General features: G+C 35.1%; 1 pseudogene across 1 annotated transcript in view; it reads left to right on the forward strand.

Moving 5' to 3' along the window:
- LOC143245324 (melatonin receptor pdcr-1-like) overlaps positions 1–15240 on the forward strand; it is a 51020-nt pseudogene extending 35780 nt beyond the window's left edge. The window contains exon 3 of the transcript XR_013025570.1: positions 9683–15240. The product of XR_013025570.1 is annotated as a melatonin receptor pdcr-1-like (transcript). The remainder of the gene's footprint in view (positions 1–9682) is intronic.
- The last annotated feature ends 620 nt before the right edge of the window (positions 15241–15860 follow it).

The raw sequence follows: 15860 nt of genomic DNA on the forward strand, positions 1-15860 counted from the left end.
GTGTATAAGCTCGAAGTATTTAGTTAATGAAGTAATTTTAAACAAGGGTTGCAGACGATACTGCAAAGAAGGAGCCAATGAGAAATGACCTGACTGAAGAAAGGAAACTGCACCGCCTTTAGGCCTAATTAACAACGATTATCTCAGGTTACGTACAGAGATCGGCTGGTGTTTCGTTTCGAGTCACCAAACTAAATTTGAATTGTTTATCACGGAGTAATTTAAACTGTAGGTGGGGTAAAAAACACTTTTTACTCTATAATTAGAGTAACACTTTTGCCACGTGAATAAAATATCGTTTTGTGTCGTTGCAGGACGCTTGAGGCTAATAGCTATTGCCCATTTAATTCTATAAAAGGGCTTTTACTTTGATTAAATACAAACATATAACTATCCCAGAAGTATGTGTACACAGTTTATACCCAGTTATATGACCTTCATGCAACATGGAATGTAATAAAACTGCTTCACTTTATCAAGCGAAACAATTATTGGTGTTATTGTTTATGGCAATTGTTTAATCATCAGTGTAATAAATATTAACACAAAGGCTTAATGCATAGTGGTTCCCCACCTGTGTAATTTCATGATCGTAGGGCAAGTTCGTGAACGTATTAAGTAGTAAAACAGATCGCCAAATGTACTTCATACAAATCGACAATGACATAATTTTACAACAAAAATGATGGTCATATGGGAAAAGAGAGTACAAACTTATGGAAGACGGCCTCAAAAGACAATATAATTTTAACTAGCATTTACTGTTTGTTAATATGGACATAAGTTATAAACAAATTTTTAAGTTACTGAAACTTTAAATAAATTAATTTCTCAAAAAGAGGCAACTCACGCACTTAACTGTGGAACAAAGAAAGCATTACATATAAGTAATTTAGATCACACGATGTGATATGCGTGCTGTCCTCACCATATGGACCAAATCCTGAATTTAAGCATTATAAACCCTTACCACTGAGCTGCTTGAAAACAAGAGCCTTGTTTGTTTGTTTTGAATTTCGCGCAAAACTACACGAGGGCTATCTGCGCTAGTCGTCCCTAATTTAGCAGTGAAAGACTAGAGGGAAGGCAACGAGTCATCACCACCCACCGCCAACTTTTGGGCTACTCATTTGCCGACGAGTAGTGTGATTGACCGTAAAATTATAACGCCCCCACGGCTGAAAGGGTGGGCATGTTTGGTGTGACGGTGATTCTAGCTCGTGACTCTCATATTGCAAAAAAAACAACAACACTGTTGTCAAGCGAAAAGCTGCTCAATGCTGTGCCCACCATCAGTATCTAAGCCTGATTATTTAGCGTCATAAGCACACAGGATGGCTAAATAGCACTTAGAGAAGTCTTCTACGTTAATTTCATCTCAAAATACAGAAGTAACTAATAATCAAATAATTAATTTTTAATTGGCTCAGCGTTTTTGTATGCTACAAAAGTACGAACAGTGTGTGTGTTATTTCTTTTATAGCAAAGCCACATCAGGTTATCTGCTGAGTCTACTAAGGGGAATCGAACCCCTGATTTTAGCATTGTAAATCCGTAGACCTACTACTGTACCACCGGGGGACTGGCCTAAAAACACATTCAACAAACAACATTATTAATTCAATTTGTTTTTGTTTGTTTATTTTTGAATTTTGCGCAAAGCTACACGAAGACTATCTGCGCTAGCCGTCCCTAATTTAGCAGTGTAAGACTAGAGGGAAGGCATCTCTTTAGGTTACTCTTTTACTAACTAATAGTAGGATTGATCGTGACATTGTAACGCTCCCACGGCTGAAAGGGTGAGCATGTTTGGTGCGACGGGGATTAGAACCCTCGACCATCAGATTACGAGTCGAACACCTTAACCCACCTAGCCGGCCGAGCTAAATGTAAATGATATTGAATCTATGTAGTTAAATTAACTTTGTTGGACCATATTTTATATAACATTCGACTATACCTCATACGTTCAATATTATTAACTGTTTTGTACTGTCTAAAACATTCTCCGTCACCCTGCACATATAACTGTCAAGCAATTCTCGCCATCAGCGGATAATAACGCGTGTAAATTACGGCCTTTGGCAACTGAGCAATCTCATAAATATATAACAGAAAGAAATACATTTGATATAATATTGCATTAGGAATGGGCCAAATTATTAAATAACGCCAGATGGCGTAAGTATCAATTTTTTTAAATAATGGTTTTAAAAAACAAAAAATAAACTATAAAGCCAAAATTAGTGGAGTCTTTTTATCTGGTGCGAAACAATTAAACAATGAAAACAGTTTTTATCTTTATGTCAAAAAATACTATGGCGATATTTTTAGGAAAATAGTAAAAAATTCGTTCTATTTTAAACGTCAAGTCAGCCCTATTTTCTTGTTGTAGCATTGGCGTTTTTTGCACCATTTGAGACCTTAGCCCTTTCCTAAAGCATTAGAACATTAGTAATTGCTCCCACTGGCTCAGTAGTATGTATGTGTGTTTATGACGATAGGGAAACCGGGTGTCAATACCCATGATGGACACAACACGGCCTGTTTTTGTACCTTTGTCGTTAATGGCAAACAATTAAATATATGTAAATATATTATTACAAAATATGAATTTTAATTTAATCACAACCAAGCTGAAGTAGAAATATGAATTTATGTAAAAAGTAATTCAATATTTTCTAGATGTTAAGACGGTCCCCTTAAACACGGCGATGGGCTGTAAAACTCGATATTTGGAAGTTTAACCAATAAGCTAAATTATATTAAATAATCTAAACAAATGTCCAGCTTTGTGGGTTTACTTAGTTACTCTAGAAATCCATAGTATGTTGATCCAAGCTACAGAAAACGATATACATATACGTACATTGTCCATCGCAGGAATAGAATCCCGAATTTTAGCGTCTTTAGATTTACTGCTGTCATACAGAGGAGGGGGGGGCGTAACTTCAGTGAACGTCGTTTAAAAGTTGCATTATAATAATAATAGACGTTTTCCGGATAATTCTGTGTGTATTTCTTTTTTCATATTAATTAAACGTGCTATCACCAGTCGTACAGGAAGATAAGGTTCATTTTCAAAAATCAATCACGTCTTCTAAATATAGACACACTACTGTTCACAGGTTGTTGTTCTAGAACATTCAGTTTTATTATTTCTTTGTTTCATTTTCTAATCTTAAATTTTCGCTGAATGGACAAATCGATTCCGTTCGATCGATTAATGTAGTTTTATTTCGCATCATGCCGCCTACCTCTCATGAAACGGCGCGAAATTGGTTCTTCAAAAGCCTGCGTGTTTATCGAGTTTTTGTCAATTCCTATACTGAAAAACGACTAAGCAAGTTTAAAAATGTGATTTATAAAATCAAAAAACAAAAGCATATTCGGTTTTTGTTTATCCTTCATCTGGATTTAGATCCATACGGATTAGAGCAATTAGTTTCTTTGCCGTCCGTAATTTAGTAGTGTAAGACTAGAGGGAAGGTAGCTGGTCATCATCACCCACCGCCATTTTTTGGGCTACCTTTTTACCAATGAATGGTGGGATTGATCGTAACTGATTAACCCCACATAGCTGAAAGGGTGACCATGTTTTGCATGACGGGGATTGCAACCCGTGACCCTCAGATTACCAGTCGAGCTTCCTGACCACTTGACAATATCGAGCGATAATGGATATTAGCATCCGGTGAAGAATTATTGAGCTGTTGTGATATTGTCCGTGCTGGTTTTTGTCTAACAGTATTTGGTGGTCCGGCATGGCCAGGTGGTTAATGCGCTCGACTCGCAATCCGAAGGTCGCGAGTTCGAATCCCCATCACACCAAACATGCTCCCTTTCAGCCGTGGAAGCGTTATTATGTCACAGTCGATACCACTATTCGTTGGTAAAAGAGTAGCCCAAGAGTTGGCGGTGGGTGGTGGTGACTAGCTGCCTTCTCTCTAGTCTTACACTGCTAAATAAGGGACAGCTAGCGCAGATAGCCGTCGAATAGCTTTGCACGAAATTGAAAACAAACCAAACCAAAGTAGGCCCACTAATAAAGCTAAAAATCATTGCACTCTACATACAAATTTGAGTTGTAGTACAGTGTCATTTCAAATTACGTTAAATTATATTACGATGTCACTATAACTTATGTTAGACTCATATTACGGCGTAATTATAAATTACATTAGAGTTATTACAATGTCATTACAACTATGTTAGAGTTGTATTACAATGTCATTACAACTTACGTTAGATTTGTGTTATGATGTTTTTATAACTTACGGCTGTATTATAATATCACTACAGCTTAAGTTAGAGTTGCATTACTAAGTCATTAAAACTTATGTTACATCAATACATATCCATCCCCAAAATGTGTTTTGTTTTTGCTCAAAGGAGTTTTTCAAAGAGAGATAAATGTATTATTAATTTATAAGTTTGTTACTGTAGCAGACTAAACAGGGATTGTACGTATGATTTCTCTAACTGTGTGTCAACATCTTTTTGAGGCCACATGTGTAAAAGTTATAGGAGAAAGACTGCTTTCCTCGTATCTCTGGCATAACTGAGGTTCTCTGATAGAACAACTATAAGTTAATGGACTTACAACGATAAGTCCAAGGTGGACGTAGCAGATAGCCCAATGTGGCTTTGTTCTAAACACAAACAAGCCTCAGTAAAAAGCGGTTATCATCGAAATGATGATTAATATTACCATAGTTACAACTACAAGAGAAGTTGATTATGTCATGTTACCATAGTTACCGAAATGATAATTCGATCATATTACCGTAGTTACAACTACAAGAAAGTGATGTTTCATTGTTAACCCTTGCCTGAATAAAATGTATTTATGTATAGTTACCGAAATGATAATTCGATCATATTACCGTAGTTACAACTTCAAGAAGGTGAAAATTTTCATTGTTAAGCCTGACACGAATAAGAATCCTTTTCCTAACGTATTGTAATTGGAATTCCTCACACGTTACCAAAGTTGTATCACCGAAAAAGAAAACAAATTTCCTGGATATTCTGTTGTAAAATTAATCTGAATAATCGAAGTGATTGCCTGAGAGAGAAAACAAACAAGCAGTTAATGATTTCTTCTCAGGTTGTAGATGCATTGTTTTTAAAGTGACTCGAAAGTCCTAAAACTGTTAAAACAGACAGCTAGTCTGTGCCTATTTGTACTTGTTCTTCAGGTTAATGTATCATAACAAACGCTATATGTATTATGCTCTCCTAACAGATACAAGTCAATTTACGAGATGAAGTTCACCAACAGCACGCGATAACATTCCTTTCTAACTCGAACTGTTCGTAACACTTTGTGACACGTTTTATGTATTAAAAATCAACTAATTATTGATTGTAATACGAACAGTTACACAAGCCAGAAGAAAGATATACAAATATCGCTAGAATTTTACAAACGCGGTGGACTTGGATAACAGGACAATAAATCACCCTGAAACAAACCTATGAAAGAGAACTTGAAAATCTCCAGTATGTTGTATTCTAACAAAGTCATACCATCGCGGGAAATCGAACCTCGGATGTTAGTGTTGCAAATATGTAAACTTACCCCCTGTCCCACCGGGTAACAAATACAAATCTTACCATCAAATCCTTATTTTCTAATGCACTGTGTACCACCAATTCCTTATTTTCTAATGCACCGTGTACCACCATTTCTTTATTTTCTAATGCACTGTGTACCACCAATTCCTTATTTTCTAATGCACTGTGTACCACCAATTCCTTATTTTCTAATGCACTGTGTACCACCAATTCCTTATTTTCTAATGGACTGTGTACCACCAATTCTTATTTTCTAATGCACCGTGTACCACCAATTCCTTATTTTCTAATGCACCGTGTACCACCAATTCCTTATGTTCTAATGCACTGTGTACCACCAATTCCTTATTTTCTAATGCACTGTGTACCACCAATTCCTTATTTTCTAATGCACCGTGTACCACCAATTCCTTATTTTCTAATGCACTGTGTACCACCAATTCCTTATTTTCTAATGCACTGTGTACCACCAATTCCTTATTTTCTAATGCACCGTGTACCACCAAATCCCTATTTTCTAATGCACTGTGTAGTTTTTTCTTGTTGTTGGTGATGGTGGTTCACATTTCATTCATTTTCTTGTTTCGCATTTCCCATATTCTCCCTTCAAATATTAATTACTTTTTACTTCATATTTGATCAGTTTAATCATATTTTACTTAGTATTTTGGCTATATATATCTTTTTAGTTTTGTAATTTTTTCTCACGAATTTAGATATAGAGTTCTTTTACTTTTCCAGTCTTCGTAATTTTTCTTATCAAGAACGCCTCCCCCCTCCGCTTGTATAACCCCTGATTTTAGGGTTATAAATCCATAGACTTACCACTGTACTAGCGGGTGGCAGTATTGAATGAGCAAGTCATAGAAGCACGAAATTAACTGAGTATGTGTGATATGATTGGGTCATTATAATTTTACCTTCTTGATTAAAGTTGGGTATATTCGTCATAACAACAAATCATATCACAGTGTTCAAGCAATAAAACTTAAGTTATAATGTTAAAAATATACCCCAGAAATAAACCCATAAGAAATAGGTAAAATTATACACAAACCTTTATCTACTTTAAATTACTTTAATTTATGAGTTTTCGGCCCTCTTTCGGGAACCTTCATCAGTTCACAGTGTATATTATTACATTTCTTTTGTTTTTGAATTTCGCGCAAAGCTACTCGAGGGCTATCTGCGCTAGCCATCCCTAATTTAGTAGTGTAAGACTAGAGAGAAGGCAGCTAGTCATCAACACCCACTGCCAACTCTTGGGCTACTCTTTTACCAACGAATAGTGGGATTGACCGTCACATTATAACGCCCCCACGGCTGGGAGGGCGGTCATGTTTAGTGCGAGGGGGATTCGAACCCGCGCCCTCGGATTACGAGTCACACGCCTTAACACGCTTGGCCATGCTGGGCCTATATTATTACCTGATGAAGGTTCAGTTAAGGGGACCGAAACCCCACAAATAAAAAAATATAACGAAAAGTTCGTGTATACTTTTAGAGATTAGTGAAGTAACTGTTTCGAATTTAAGTGTGTAACTTAAGTGGCTGATTTAGGGTAATAAAGACAGTTTAAAATTCGAGAAAATTAAATACTTTAAAGTGAAATATAGATTATAATGAGTTTATTGGTTAAAGTTTAGAGACTGTAGAATCCCATATTAGAATATTTCGTAGCATGTTAATGAACCCGAGCTAGCCTTGTATAAATATAGATTTTTAAGTATATGCGTAACTCTGTTGAACACAGCGATTATCCGACATTACCATAATGTGTATGAAAGAAAGAAAAAAATGCTAACATTTAGTTCAGAGCGACCTCTTTTGAAACTTATATAAAATAATTTAATTTTTCAACTTTGTGGAAATGTGGTTGTCCCGGGCATTGAAGCATATTTTTAACAATGCCTTTTTTTTTAAAGTCGGAAACTTTGTAACTAAAATGTATCATAGTTCGGCTTACTATATCAATGTAATGATAGGCTTAGAATTTCTAAAAATGGTTACAGCCTGATGAGGTTTAAAATCGCTAAGTTTGTTTATATCTTAGGAATAAAAGCACAAAATTTCAACAATCATGTCCACTGAAAAAATAATACGTATCAAATTAGTAAGTGTATAAAAATAAAAATAAATTACAGTAGCCAATTACTTATACGAGGTTAAAAAACTTTTGGTATGGAGCTTGTTTTGTTTTTTGAATTTCGCACGAGGGCTATCTAGGCGTCCCAAATTTATCGGTTTACGACAAGAGGGAGGATAGGTAGACATTGTCACCCACTGCCAGCTCTGGGGATACTCTTTTACAAACAAATAGTCGTATTGACCGTCACGTTATAACGCCCCAATGGTTGAAAGGGCGATCATGTTTGGTATGACGGACATTCGAATACGCACCCGCAGTATTGCGAGTCGAGAGCCACTACCCACTTGCCCATGCTAGGCCACTCGGACGGAGAGGCCAAATGCATGTTTAAGAAGTGCATGCGTTCTTACTATATCAATGTTCTATTAGGCTTAGAATTTTCTGAAGTGCATGCTTTGTTCTATGGGTGAAACGAGTGCCCGAAATGTATTTTCAATATTTTATGGCGAAGATGAAAAATAATATAAGTTTCAAACATATGATAATAAGAGTTCTTGTGTGGTAGAAGAACAGACAATATTTATAGTTGTTTTTGAGCACAATGTAACAAATTGTTGTTAAAGTTTTGATGTAAATTAACAAGGTGGTGAAAATAATAATAATAATAATAATATCATTCAAATAGTCAACGTGGAAAATTAGTCCCCTAATGGCACAGCGGCTACGGACTCGCTAAAAAACAGGTTTCGATGCTCGTGGTGGGCAGAGCACAGATAGCCCATTGTGTAGTTTTGTTTTTAATTCTAAACAAGAGGACCCTGCATGGCCAGGGGGTTAAGGCGTGCGACTCGTAATCTGAGCGTCGCGAGTTCGCATCCCCGTCGTACCAAACATGCTCGCCCTTTCAGCCATGGGGGCGTTATAATGTTACGGTCATACTATTCGTTGGTAACAGAGTAGCCCAAGAGTTGGCGGTGAGTGGTGATGACTAGCTTCCTTCCCTCCAGTCTTATACTGATAAAGTAGGGACAGATAGCGCAGATAGCCCTCGTGTAGCTTTACGCAAAATACAAAACAAACCTATCTACGTCTGAAAGTAATGTTACATTTATAGTCGTGAGCTATTTGTTAAGAGTGAAGCGTTTTTATCAATAAGTTACTGAAATTGTCTATTTATATTTTCTATTCACTGTTATATTATGGATGAATAATTGACCTCATTTAGATTTTGATTTAATTTCCGATTCTCATGTAGATCTAAAGTTACGTTATTCTGTATATAGCTACTGCATTTTGTAGTTTTTTGAATTTCGCGCAAAGCTACTCGAGGGCTATCTGCGCTAACCGTCCCTAATTTAGCAGTGTAAGACTAGAGTGAAGGCAACTAGTCATCATCACCCACCGCTGACACTTGGGCTACTCTTTTATCAACGAATAGTGGGATTGACTGTCACGTTATAACGCCCCCACGGCTGAAAGTGCGAGCATGTTTGGTTCGACCGGGATTTGAACCCGCGACCCTCGGATTACGAGTCGAACGCCTTAACACGCTAGGCCATGCTGGGCCCGCATTTTGTTGAAATTACTTCAAGAAACGCGAATGGCATTCTTTGTTAGAATTTGTGAAACATTCTGTGGTGGGAACGTTGAGCAGTGGCGCCCCTAGTATTATTTCAAGAAGCCAATAAAATACTCTTTTCTGGAACGTATACGATCAGAAATGCATAAATTTAGATTCCTAAGTTATCCAACTGCAGCATAGGCAGCCCAGTGACGTCTGGATGCACGAGACACAGACCAACAAGAACCGATATTACTGTATTTCTGAATTAATTACACAGTTCAATAAATTCCTCACCAAATGTTATTTTTATCAGTTTCTTTATTTTTTTTTAAAGATTTACGACGATACTGGTTCTGTTCTGCCATAACACGTAGTTTGTGGCGCTTTATTTTAAATCCCTGGTGTTTATATGTGATATTAAAACTTTTTTTTCTACCTTTTTTTTGCAGTCGATACGACGACACTGAAACGCTGTGAAATCATACTCGCTGGATAACACTCGACTTATATTCGAGCACATTGATTTTTTTTTTCTTAGTTGTGAAGAGTAACACCGTAGAAGAAGATGGAGAAGCGACTGGTCATGATGCTGTAACAACATCCTGAGTATGATTCGTCACTAGTCACTTTGTCTGGGAAACTGTATCGATCTCTTATTTCATTCCACTCAAATTGTCTAACCCTAAAGTTATTCCACAGTGTGAATATTATAATGACACAGTGAGTGCTGCTTTCTCCGTTCGTTGCGAGTGGTTATAATTTGACTTTGGTGATTTCATTTTTCATCGGTTTTTGTGAGTGAGATTTGTGCTTCACGTTTCTATAAAACGCCAAAAATCTGCGCATTTTATGTGAGCATATAAAGAAAAAAAAAAACAGTGCATAATATTCCTTTAGGTTGATCTGTATAAGGGAAATATAACATTTTTTGTTAATAGCAAGTCAGTTTTTGTTAGACAGCACCAGAAACTCTATTTATGCTTATTTTAAACTATTAATAAGTATGCTGAAAGTTGCATGCATACACACACACACGTAATTAAGTTATAAGAGGTACGAGTTTTACCTCCATTAAAAAATGCCTAAATAATATAAAGTGCTCGTGTGGCTTGTAATTCTGAAGTTAATTATTATGCCATCTGTGTGCACTTAATTTGATTATGGCTTACTATGGCTGTTTGTGATCCTGGAGCTAATGATAACGTAACTTTTGATCTCTTAGTTTAATCATGATTACTATGGTTGCTTGTGATCCTGGAGCTAATGATAACGTAACTTTTGATCTCTTAGTTTAATCATGATTACTATGGTTGCTTGTGATCCTGGAGCTAATGATAACGTAACTTTTGATCTCTTAGTTTAATCATGATTACTATGGTTGCTTGTGATCCTGGAGCTAATGATAACGTAACTTTTGATCTCTTAGTTTAATCATGATTACTATGGTTGCTTGTGATCCTGGAGCTAATGATAACGTAACTTTTGATCACTTTTTTTATATCATAGCTTACAGTTGTTGTTTGTGATCCTGGAGTTATGAATTTTGTTTTTTGTCATGATGTCGCTTGTGTTTTTGTAGTTTGGTATCATCCAGTTAGTCATGTATCTTGAGAGTTAATAGCTTGTAATTGTGTAAGTTGCATCATGGCTACTTATTCTCAGGTTGCGTTATTGTTGCTTCTGATCAGAAAGGCTCTGATCTCAGTCCTGAAACTTTCACTAGAAATAGGAGGAAGAGGTCTTTTGTACCTGACCCTCCTGGGTATCTAAAACCCAACAAACCCACAAGGAAGAAGCGTAGCGAAGTGGAAAGTTAATTAATGTGTTTACTATGTTATCAATAAATAAATAAAAAAACCGTGATTTAAAACTGGAGAGCTTTGGTGAAAAATAGCTGAAAATAGAAATGTTGGACTGTGATGTTTACTATACCACAATCTATGGTACATTATTTAGTAGAATAATGCTAGGATTCTGTGTAATGTATATATAACATTGGTTGTACTATATAAGATAGAATTAGTTTGTGCGACTGTGTTTATGTGAGCGTTTGGGCATTATTATTGAATATAGTCCGTTTGTTTCAGTGTTTGTCTTGTAATAAATGTTTGAGTGCATGTAACCAACTAATCGTAAGAAAACTTTGCCATGTGTTCGTGTAGCAAATGCGCGTGTGATACTTACAATATCTTGAAAAGAAATGTAAACATGAATTTATCTTACGTATGCAGTTCGTATGAAAGGATTTGGCATATACTCAATCTTATAATGTCTCGCAAAGAAGCCCTCCTGTTGTCGTATGTGAAGATATACACGCCTAGATATTTTTTAAAGGCTGATATTTAGCTATGCACTATTGACTCAGTCTAAGCCTAGGACTTTACGTAGAATTCCAATCGATTTTCTATCAGTAAAAAATCCCTGCTTTCAATAAAGATAACAGCCATTCTGGTGCTTTTTTTTGTCCCTTGGGAGGATTTGTTTTCTTGTTTGTGATTGGTTTAATCCATACACACACACCTTCTAGTAGAAAAGATTCCAGAAAACAAAACAACAACAGAAAACTGTATCCCACAGCAACTTTTTTTTTGTAAAGACCATCCAGTTATATTTTAATATGTATGGGTCTTTAACAAGTCTAAATATAAATAAATACGTGGTTTATATCGTCTTAGCGAAGCGCCATAATCGTGTACAAAGACAATACCTCTTAAGCCTAACTGAAAATATTTATAAATCATTAAATTAATTTGGCCTTTAACATTGCTTATATCTTTCCAGTTCAATGCAGATAATTATTCTACAATTAAAAAACACACACACAAATTACTAATTAATATTACATCGAAATATACAGTTGATACAACATATCTAGAAGTTGGATGTGATATTACACGCTGTGCATGAGTAAAGTGCATGGTTTGCTTCCTGTATAAAGTGTGATATGCTCAGGATTATCACGATGCCTACAGTCAATTATATTTCAAAACATTATTCGGTTTCTTGATAACGAGAATCCAACTTGAAATACAAATGTATCTCAGAACGACTGGTATGGGTATTAACACTTTTATTGTTAAGGCGAGAACAACGTTTCGACCTTTCTAGGTCATCTTCGGGTTAAGAAGATTAATACCCATACCAGCTGTTCTGAGGTATATTATTAGCTTTCAACTACCGTCGTTTCAGGCGCCAAATGGCTTATCTTATCAGTCTGAAGTCAGAACAGTTAATTCAGTTCACCTCTTAGAAGGTCCTAGAAGTAACCAGAAAGCGTGTACTAGCAAAGACTCTGCCATTACGCAAAATTCTCCACACATCCAATGGTTTCAATTTCTTAAAATCGTTGATCACTCCCTTCGGTGAAAATAGATTCGGCACATCTTATCGGAAGTAAGCTAACTCAGATGACCAAAAGTAACCAGTAAATTAATGAAGACGATTCTGAATAAAGTCCTTACATATTAGTAAGCTAACTCAGATGACCAAAAGTAACCAGTAAATTAATGAAGACGATTCTGAATAAAGTCCTTACATTAGTAAGCTAACTCAGATGACCAAAAGTAACCAGTAAATTAATGAAGACGATTCTGAATAAAGTCCTTATATTAGTAAGCTAACTCAGATGACCAAAAGTAACCAGTAACTTAATGAAGACGATTCTGAATAAAGTCCTTACATTAGTAAGCTAACTCAGATGACCAAAAGTAACCAGTAAATTAATGAAGACGATTCTAAATAAAGTCCTTATATTCGATACACAGGTAAAGTAAAATGTTACTCACCGCCTGATACTTTATACTGAATATCACATCAGTGTGAAGAAATATTATCTGGTTTTTATCCACATTACATATAACGTGTAAATAATTCCTGGTTGTTTTCGTAAATATGGGAACACATATTAAGGTTTCGCTGAGAGATAATATTTATCTTAATGTAGCCAATGAGACACAAATGTATCCGTAACTAAGTCCTTCACTTTAAAAGTACTAAATATTGTAGGCTATTAAATTTAACCCACTTAAAATGGCTGTTAGAAACATTTAACTGTTCGTCTATCAGCTACATACTATTTACCAAACAAAATTTAAAAATCTCTGAACGTTGCATTTTATTGAGAATAACCTACAACGAAACCCACAAAAACCCTAAATGTGAACCACAAACTAACGAACAAGTGCTTGAACGTTGCAGCTTATCGAATATAGTCTTTCTGGAGAGTTGAATACAATTACTTAAATGTTCTAATTGATTAGACATTTTAAAGATTACAGTAGAAATAAGTGATTGTTGTAAGTCGCTTGGAGAAAAGCTTGTCAAGATAAATTATAAATGCCTTAGAGGTATAAAATATTGGATACAGACTGTCTTGCGATTTGTAGGCTGATGTATATAGAATATTTAGAGGGTTTAATACCGAAACTTGAGATTTTCAGCATCTTGAATATAGATTGTTTGGAGGGTTTAATACTGACACTTAAGATTTGTAGCCTGTTAAATATAGATTATTTAGAGGGTTTAATACCGACATATGAGATTTGTAACCTGTTAAATATAGATTATTTAGAGGGTTTAATACCGACATATGAGATTTGTAACCTGTTGAATATAGATTATTTAGAGGGTTTAATACCGACATATGAGATTTGTAGCCTGTTAAATATAGATTATTTAGAGGGTTTAATACCGACATATGAGATTTGTAGCCTGTTAAATATAGATTATTTAGAGGGTTTAATACCGACATATGAGATTTGTAGCCTGTTGAATATAGAATATTTAGAGGGTTTAATACCGACATATGAGATTTGTAGCCTGTTGAATATAGAATATTTAGAGGGTTTAATACCGACATATGAGATTTGTAGCCTGTTGAATATAGAATATTTAGAGGGTTTAATACCGACATATGAGATTTGTAGCCTGTTGAATATAGAATATTTAGATGGTTTAATACCAATACTTGAGTGTTGTAACTGTTGAATATCGTCAGCTTTCAAGATGTTTGAACATTTGCGTGTTGGATGTGAACTGTTTTCAACATCATAATTAAAAGTCCAGAACGAAAGATGAATTATGCTGGTAAACGATCAACTTTGATATTTTTATATATTTTTTAAACTATAGATGGGGTGTGAAGCTCTTAAATCATCTAGTGTTATTGGATAAAATGGACAACAAAGCTACAATAAGTAAGTGCTTGTTGGCAAGCTGGGGCACCAAATACATTTCGTTACGTCTTGTTATCTACAAATGTTTTCAAAGAGATAAAAAGTAGTTGGTATAAAAAAAAGGAAAGTGAAGTTAAGAAAGATAATGAAAGTGATTTGAGTTTTCAAAAAAAAAAAACCATTTTGTTCACCATGGTAGACAAGTAAGTTTTTAAACGAAACTAGACCATATCAGTCTTCTCTAACTAGATCATTTTTGTAAGGTTTTAATTAAACCAGAATAATACCGTTTCGTTTCACCAGGGCGGTAAAAGAAATCAGAACATTGTTGTTTCATTTGAGCAGTCGTGTGATGATACTTTAAGAATGGGATAATATTAAAGTTATTCTAACCTTTCTTCAAGTTCTATTCTAAAAGTTGCATGTGATTCTATATTAATCGTGATTTCGATAAAAAACAACAACAGTAACATCCGTTTACATCATGTGTAATCAGTGTATAACTTATTTCTGTTTCTGATGTAAAAGATACTAAGAAAATAGAGAAACTCGTTTGTGATAACTTGACCTATTATAACTGAATACAGTAAAACATCCAATAGTTTAAAAAGGAACTCTCGTTGTAAGGTAGTGTCACGTGGTACAAGTGAACCACCGACACTGGAATCTGATTGGTGGTAGAGTTAAAGATGCTGTATTAAACTGATTAAGATCCGGCATAATTGAATCATTGAACAAAATATTTGTATCTGGTCATCAAGCAACTATAGAAAGTTAGGATAACAGACTAATTGAATTTTATATGCAAAAACGGCTCGTTTGGGTTTGAGAAAATATTTTACATAGAAGAGCGAACAACGTTTCGACCTTCTTCGCTCTTCTATGTAAAATATTTTCTCAACCCAAACGAGCCGTTTTTGCATATAAATTTCTCAACAAGTGGGTTTCTCGACATCACTGAAGACTAATTGAATTGTTTGCATCTTAAAATATTGTAGAGAGCTAGGATAACAGACTTAGTTGAATTGTTTGCATCTTAAAACATTGTAAAGTGTTAGGACAACAGACTAGTTGAATTGTTTGCATCTTAAAACATTGTAAAGTGTTAGGACAACAGACTAGTTGAATTGTTTGCATCTTAAAACGTTGTAAAGTGTTAGGACAACAGACTAGTTGAATTGTTTGCATCTTAAAACATTGTAAAGTGTTAGGACAACAGACTAGTTGAATTGTTTGCATCTTAAAACATTGTAAAGTGTTAGGACAACAGACTAGTTGAATTGTTTGCATCTTAAAACATTGTAAAGTGTTAGGACAACAGACTAGTTGAATATTTTGCATTTTAAAACATTGTAAAGTGTTAGGACAACAGACTAGTTGAATATTTTGCATTTTAAAACATTGTAAAGTGTTAGGACAACAGACTAGTTGAATTGTTTGCATCTTAAAACAT

This window comes from Tachypleus tridentatus, chromosome 2 (assembly GCF_004210375.1).
Source record: "Tachypleus tridentatus isolate NWPU-2018 chromosome 2, ASM421037v1, whole genome shotgun sequence".
NCBI classification, from domain to species: Eukaryota; Metazoa; Arthropoda; class Merostomata; order Xiphosura; family Limulidae; genus Tachypleus; species Tachypleus tridentatus.